Here is an 8,507-nt window from a genome sequence, read left to right on the forward strand (position 1 = left end):
TCTCACATAACGCTGAAACTTACTGAGGAAAAATCACAATCTCAGCATTAAAGATGTGATTTCCCCCCTCTTGCTGAAAAACTATTTCTCCATCTACTCTTGAACTACACTCCCTTTCATCTCCTCAGATTGCTCTATCATTCATTCCCCAACTTTTACTGACCTTCACTGACTCCACTTGCACCATATCCACAAGTAATAAATATGCTTGAGTTTGCCTTTTCTGATTCTCTGCCATCAAGGAATCACCCTTACTCTCCCTTTTTTATCATAACCAAACTACTTGAATGAATAGTCTATACTCATGTGCAGTAAAGAGTTAATACAACAGGACACAAGGTTGATGCCTGGGTGGCATCTGGGAATGACTCTCAAAGAGTGTTCTCAGTCAACTGATAAGGGTGGTTCACTGTGCTAGACTATTTGTACAAACAATACAGTTTATGCGGAACAAGTGCTTTGCTTCTGGGATTCTGAAATTTTGGAACGTGCTAGACAGGGGCTGCCTACATGACCAGCTATCAATAAAAACCTTGGGCACTGAGATTCTGAGCTTCCCCAAGCAGAAACGTAACACATGTTGCTGCATTTTCATTGCTGCGGGACCCATCATGGGAAGGAGAACATAAGGAAGCCTGCTTACGGACTCCGCTGGACTAAACTTGTCTTTTTCCCTTGGGATCCACTTATATATCCTTAGTACATCACTATAAAAACTCTTAACTATGAGTACAACTACTCGTATATGCCAAGTCCAAACATAGAAGTGGTACTGAGAACCCCTAACACAACTCTGTCTCCATTTTCTAACCTCTCATTAGATTCTTAAAATCCAGTCTGACCTGGCCCTACTGCATCACAGAAAATAATCCTCAGATGAATGCTTTCTATCCTTATTGTATTTGTCCCCTGTGACATTTTCATATTATTAAATCATTCACATAAACCATTACATAACTCTAAACTATTTTTCATATTTCTTTATCCTTTTGTGCTGAACCCAGGGAGGATTTCTTAGTTAGAACTTCCAGCTTGATAATTTCCTATACAGGTAACTTCATTCTGTTATCCAACTCATCTACTGAGTTTTTTGGGTTTATTTTTTATCATTTCTAAAGTATCTAATTTGTTCTTTTTCATAATTGCCTGCCATTATTTTAATTTATATCCTCTCTAATCTTCTAAAGAAATCTTCTGGGGGCAGCCAGATAGCTCAGTTGGTAAGAGCACAAGCTCTGAACAACAGGGCTACCGGTTCGATTCCCACATGGGCCAGTAAGCTGCGCCCTCTACAGCTAAGATTGTGAACAATGACTCGACCTAGAGCTGGGCTTCTGAGAGTGGCTGGCAGCTCTCACTGGCCATCAGGCCGGATAAACCACAACTAGACTGAGAACAACAGTTCGGAGGGGGAGAAATAATAATAATAACAATAATAACAACAAATCTCTGCAATAATGCAAACATTTTTTTAAAATAAAGAACTCTTCTGGGCCAGCCAAGTGGCGCATTGGTTAAGAGCTGGCTTGGGACGCCCGCTCTGAGCGGCAGGGCCCCGGTTCGGAACCCACATGAGGGCTAGTGACACTGCCCTCTACAGCTAAGATGCTGAACAACGGCTCAACCTGGAGCTGGGCTGCTGTGAGTCGCCGGGATGGTGTAGGCTGCAGCCCCTGCTGCACTGGACTGCCATAAGCTACCGTGTGTGGCTGGCAGNATATAGAAGAGTCCTGAGTAGAATCCAGTCAACCAATTCAGATCCCAATTCTGATTCACATTATAGTTATCTAATTTGTTGTCTACTTTGTTTTTCATAAATAAGCATACTTCTGAGATTTCATGAGCCAAAAAAATCAGACAATACCACTGCTCTCTCTTACACCATCACCCTCTTTACCAATGAAATTTCTGTTTTAGAACCATTTCCATCATTAAATATAATAATGAATAAATGAATGAAAGAAAAAGAAAGAGAGAAAAGAAGGAAGGGAGGGAGGCAGGGAGGAAAGGGAAGGAGGGAGGGAAAAAAGAAAAGAAAGCATTTTTAAAGGAAAGCTAAACAACGTAGATAAGATTTTTTTTACCATATTTAATTACTGAGATACTCAGATAACTTCAATATTCTTATAAAGGTATATCTAGTTATATTACTTAAAAAGAGAAAACATAAAGAGTTCAAAGTTCAGCATCTTTATTCTGAAGGTGCTAGTTTTACATAAGGTATCTAGCTTCACTTATAAACATGTATTACCTAAGCAAAGCTAAGAAGTCAATGATAATTTCTGAAAAGCAAAGGTCAAATTAGCATAAATTAACCCTAAAAACACAAACATTACTTCTTTTTCTAACAAATAATGAAAAGGACTAAAACACCGGAAATAAAATCAACATTCAACCAAGTACTTTCCCACAATATTACTACAGAAATATTTTAATAAGTCTATGCAGTTGAACAAGCTAAATATTTTTTAATTTAACAGAACAAATAAATATGGAGCCTCAGTACAGATTTAACAACCACTGAGTTTGTTTATAAAAGATAATTCCAACCGTTTGTAAATGTGTCATCCATTTATTTTTTTCTTCCTTAATCTTTCCTACAACACAATTTCTTTTTTACATTTTTTTATCTCCCCCATTTTCTTCCACAATAATTACTATTAAGTTAAAAAGAAAGGTAGGAATAAGCCTAATAAAAAAAGTAAGCATGATGTACTTTATCCACAAATAATATTTAGTAACTTTAAGATAACTTAATTTGCTATTTACTGTCACTACTACAAGTTTCCTGTGACAAAAATATCAGTTTATAGCATTCAAAATTATGTAATATTTCCAAGAAAGATCACTAATTCTAAATAAACAGCGTGGGCCGGCCGAGTGGCTCAGTTGGTTAATAGCTCGCTCAAGAGTTTGAGCTCTGAGCAACAGCAGTTCAAGTCCCGGCCCGAGCTGAGCAGCTGCTGAGCTGCCAACAGGTGGCAGGATGGCTCAGCTAAAAATAAATAAATAAATAAATAAATATAAACAGCAATGTCTTAAGCTGAAACTACTTTCAAACATAATATAATTGAGTTTTNAAAAATGTACCGTTTTTTTGCAGGTCTTCCATCTTCAACTTATTGTAAAATCTCCAAAACTCAACCAAATCGCTCAATTTTTTTTTAGAATGAAGCTAGAACTGTCAGCTGTCAAATGACACAGCAATAACATAGATGTGAATGACTCTAGTACTTCCAAAAATGAACTAGTGCCATCTGTTGCAAACATGCGTCATGACTTTTCCGAAGATCCAATAAGTTCTGGGGACCTCATGTACAGCATGGTGGTTATAGTTACTAACACTGTATTATATACTTTAAAGTTGCTAAGATAATAGATCTTAACTGTTCTCACCACAAAAAAGAAATGGTAATTATGTTAAGTGATGGAGGTGTTAGCTAACACTATGGCAGTAAAAATTTTGCAATATTTAAGTATATCAAATTGACAAATTGTACACTGTAAGTTACACAATGTTATATGTCAATTATATCTCAATAAAGCAGAAAAAAACTAAAATATATATGCACTAATTATCCTAAAACATTTTCGTTATTATGAAAAAGTTAATAAGACTTCTATATTAATATCTGTTAAAATAGTTATTTCAACTATCATAACATTTACTAAATAAACATTTACTAAACAGATATAGCAAAGCTATAAAAATATGATTACAAAAGCCAAATATTATTGAGGAAGCATAAAATTTATACTAATAAATAAATTAAAACTTAGGAATATGAAATTTGAAGCTAAGTTTTATTGTAAGAATAAAACAACCTTAAGAGTGTATAAAATCACAAAAGAATCAGCAAGGATTAAGAGAAAAACTACTCAAAGAAACAAAATGACTGAATCAGGGAGACATGGTAATTTTTAGATTATAAACTGACAGCACATCTGTTAATTTTAGAAGGGCCCAACAATGATTAAAGACAAGGTGGTGGGCAGCAGATATCCCAAAAAGCACAATAGTATCAAGGGAACACATTTTCAAACTTAAATTTACTATAGATTTATGTCAAACTAACAGTACTCTCAAACTGAAAATTTAGCAGAAAGAGTACTGCATAGCTAAGAATACTAGCAAAACAAAAACTATACAATATTTGAAATGTGCTTAGTTTGCTGCTAAGGTCAGAAATTCACACTCCCCAGAGTGCAAACTTTCTCTAACAACAAAGCAATATTCTCCAAGCATTAGGGTTATTTGTATAACTTCTTGAGAAGTCTAACTTACCGAGTACCATCTGCTTTCCAGCTTACTTTATATGGCTTCTGCTCCAAAAATTTAATATTTTGCTTGTCCATGGAAACAGGCTGTGCTCCAGGGAATCCAGACCTGAAAGAGAAACATTTTACTATTATGGCTGGTATCCATACAAAGCAATACACGTCTGAAACCAACCTCACATGAGTCATACATTTATCACAATGTTCTCCTTATCATGAGATTAACAGCAATTGGAATAATATTAGCTTTCACAAGAATGCTAACAAAGGTTATCATTTCCTTGACATTGTAGATCACAAGTTAACAAGATTCTATTGGGCTGTCGGAAAAGTCATGATGTATTTTTTCTGTTTTTCCTTGCAAAAATGCATCATGACTTTTCCAACAACCCAATAATTGCCACTACTAGACTATAACTACTGGGCTAATTTTTAAATATCAACATACATGATCTAAATAGTAAAGTAGGTATGTTTACAAGTTTTTTCAATCAGGAAGAAGTTCAAATCTTGCCTTAATTATCTTACATTATTCTAGACCCCATATTCCTCCATCATGACACTATCAACTTGGCGTAACTGCCGAGTTGTCAAGTGTCTCCTCAAAACATGCCGAAAAGTGACAAAAACAGGAGAAATACAGATCAAGATTAAAGTACATTGGCAAGGGTTTAACACAACACTAAAATCAATTACTTCATCATCATTTTNTCTGACAGTTCTGAAACACAGAGAAAGAGGTATACAGCTGCAGTAGAGGGAAAATAAGCAAAAGTTAGAAGGTGAAATATAAGTGACAAATTTTGTAGACTTTATCATTTTGCCCAAGGTTTGCCATGATCACAGCCTTGGATACTACAGAGAAGGCAATGTAGAAAGAGTATCCAGAATATGAAACTCATCAGATCAAAACTATGCCTCACTCCCAAATCCCAAGGCCATTTTAGAGTATAAAGCCTAGAGATAGGCACCTTTGCTCATCACCTTTATCACGCATTCTCCACTCAAAGAGGTGGGTAATAAACCCATCTGTTAAGAGATTGTTACATGTTTATTAAAAATATTCATCTCAACAAAAACTTATGCTAATCCTTACTACCAATTTAACAGATTCCAAGCTTATTATAATCCTAAAAATTAAATATAATTGCAATATTCTAAAATAAGCAATGAGGCTAATTTTTATTTATCCTTCAAAAATATATATTCATAGAAAGGAGGGCATGGAAGGGACAAATCATCCAAATTATCTATATCTGAATCTTTAACTATCTATCCTAATAGATTCATCCTTATAGAATGAATACTTCTAGAAGCACAAAAGGCAAATAAATTTTTCATTTTATCTATTTATACTGTTTGAATTTTTTATCATATATTAATTTTTTAAGCTAGTTCATTTTAAAATAAATTCAAAATAATGTAAAGAAACGTGTAAATATATAAAAATGTATTAAAAACATATATGTAAAACATACTTTCTTATTTAACTACTTGAATTCACTATACCAAGCATTAATATTAAAAACAATAACTGTTTTATAACCAAAAGAATATGGTCAATAGTTATAGAAGTAGTTATCTCTAGGTAATTAAATGACAATTTTTATTTTCTTCTTTTAATGTTGTTTTCTGAACTTTAATGAACCTATGTTACCTACAAAATCCCCCCAAAAAACTAAACAATGCTAAATTGAAGAAAAAGATTGTTTCCAACAAAGGCAAATGAAAAGAAAATATTTTGACATATTCCCAAAAATATGAAAAATTACTAGAAAAGATATCATCTTGAAATATCATATTCACCTATTATTAAAACTAAGTGTATCTGCCCCATTCCATGTCTCCCCTATGTATTTTAAGGTCACCACAAGTTAAATGCAGATGAAGAAAGAATGATACGAAAGTGTAATTGCCACTTTGACATTCAAAAACTTCTCATTAAAATTAAATGCAACCTACATCATCTTGAAAATAGTATCTAAAAACTAAAATATGAAAACAGAATCTCAAAGAGATATCTGCATTCCTGTTTTTATTACAGCATTATTCACAGTAGCCAAGATATGGAAACAACCTAAGTCTCCGTCAANGAAAGAATGTGTCACAGCAGACCCATATTAAAGAAATATTAAAGAGAGCTCTTCAGTAAGAAGGAAAACTATCCAAATGAAACCACAAAAATATACAAAACAATGAAGAGCACAAGAAAGTATAAATATGTGGGTATAGCTAATCAATATTAATTATATAAAATGATGATGATGATGATGATGATGATGCCTTATGGGGTTTTAAATTTTTACAGAATTAAAATACATAATACCGGCCAGCCGAGTGGCTCAGTTGGTTAAGAGCTCGCTCAAGAGTTTGAGCTCTGAGCAACAGCGGTTCGATTCCTGGCCTGAGCTGAGCAGCCACTGAGCTGCCAACAGGTGGCAGGATGGCTCAGCTAAAAATAAATAAATAAATAAATAAAAAATAAATAAAATACATAATACCAAAAAGGCAGGAAGAGGTCAATGAAATCAAAGGTTCTGAGATTCTTGCATTGTGGCAAAACATACCAGACTTTAACAAGTCAAAGATGTATACGGAATATCTTGGGTAACCAACTATTGGGTTGTTAGAAAAGTTATGATGTATTTTTTCTATGTTTTTCATTGCAAAAATGCGACATAACTTTTCCAACAATCCAATAGTATAATTAACAGGCAATGGGTAGGGGTGATAGAATTTAAAACAAACAAACAAAAAAGTTTGAGTATAAAGGAGGCAAGAAAGAAAGATAAAAAGAAACATACCACAAGTGGGACAAACAGTAAGACAATAAGTAAACCTAAAATAAGTAAATCAGTAAAATAAATGTACATGGACTAAATAAATACTCAAATGAGGCAAAAACTATTAGCTGGATAAATAAAATCCAACACGATGTTTATAAGAAACATACCGTAAATAAAGGTAAATAAAGGTTGAAAGTAAAAGGATAGAAAAATATATTCCATGTAAACACTATCCAATAAACACTTCTACAATCATACCNGACCGATCTGCCTCACCCGGGAAGAGCACAATGATAATACCAACATGGGCCAGTGAAGCGACGTCCTCCACAACTGAAGACTGAAGAACAAAAGGACAGCAAATTGTCTGTTCCCCTTCCCCCAATTCCCCAGCGCTGTTCCCCTCCCTTAATTCCCCAATAAAATCTTTAAAAAATAATAATACAATAAATAAATAAAATAAATTTAAAAAGAACTCTTCTGTTTGCTCTGGTGTTACCTAAAATGAATGAGGTAGTTCTATATGTACTAAAAAAAGACATCCAAGTTTGTTTGTTTTTCTGAGGCTGCAGAAAAATACATTAATGTTTAAAAAAGGGAGGGGGTAAGGTCAAAACTGAAGATATGTATGTAAATGCATAGAAAAATTAGTATCTAAAAGGATACCAAAAAATAGAAAGCAGTTGAAAAGGGAGTGAAGAGATACCTTCACTTTTTACTCTACATAATTCTAGATGTTCACAGTTTTATTTTACAAAGAAAGCTGATCTGTAAGTCATTTCTATACACTTTTCAAATAATGATTGATAGATAAGATAGATGGATGATAGATAGATAGATAGATAGATAGATAGATAGATAGATAGATAGATATAGATAGATAATGGGGAGAAATTCTTCAAAGATGACAAAAATGCCAATAGTGAGATGAAAGTTAAAGGATTATAAGTTGTTTCTTTAGTTTTCAAACTTTCTTTAATATAAGTATATTACTTGTATAAGTAAAAGTATATTTTATAATTTTAGTACTTATTAATTATGATTTGAAAAGAGGAAAAAACTACCATAAAGGTAAGTTGTTTTGTTTTGTTTTGTTTTTTTATAACTCTGCCTTTGGAAGTGTAAGCACAAATATTCTTGAAAATCACCAATTCCTCAATGTCAGTTAGAAATCAAACCTGGGCCGGCCGAGTGGCACGCTGGTTAAGAGTTGGCTTGGGACGCCAGCTCTGAGCAGCAGGGCCCGGGTTCGGAGCCCACATTAGGGCCAAGGATGCTGTGCCCTCTACAGCTAAGATGGTGAACAACAGCGCAACCTGGAGCTGGGCTGCCGTGAGTTGCTGGCAACAACGTAGGCTACAGCCCCTGCTGCAATGGGCTGCCATGAGCTACCGTGAGTGGCCGCCAGCTGGCATGAGCTGGCGTGAGCCACAGTGAGCGGCT

Source organism: Hipposideros armiger, unplaced genomic scaffold (genome assembly GCF_001890085.2).
Source record: "Hipposideros armiger isolate ML-2016 unplaced genomic scaffold, ASM189008v1 scaffold_234, whole genome shotgun sequence".
Lineage (NCBI taxonomy): Eukaryota > Metazoa > Chordata > Mammalia > Chiroptera > Hipposideridae > Hipposideros > Hipposideros armiger.